Source organism: Dicentrarchus labrax, unplaced genomic scaffold (genome assembly GCF_905237075.1).
Source record: "Dicentrarchus labrax unplaced genomic scaffold, dlabrax2021, whole genome shotgun sequence".
Lineage (NCBI taxonomy): Eukaryota > Metazoa > Chordata > Actinopteri > Moronidae > Dicentrarchus > Dicentrarchus labrax.
The window spans coordinates 17146945-17147237 of record NW_026136712.1 but is presented as its reverse complement, the minus strand read 5'-3'; positions in this window follow the sequence as shown (position 1 = coordinate 17147237).

The window sequence follows — 293 nt, the reverse complement described above, 5'->3', positions numbered from 1 at the left end:
CCGACATGGTTTGTTTTTGCATCAGACGAAACAGCCATAAACCTGCATGGCATTCATTTCCATCCATGTCTGTGTGTTTGACTGTGTGAGAAGGTGAATTTAGTGACATTCATTCATCAGCTGAGGTCATTATTGTCCGCATAGCCCAAATCTAAATACACACTATGGGACCTGAAGTGATTAACCCGCAGAAAACAAAGTCAAATTCAACGATTCATTAATGATGAATCACGCAGCTGACAGATAGAGAGAGAAAGTGTGTGTGAGAGAGAGAGAGAGAGAGAGAGGGGGGA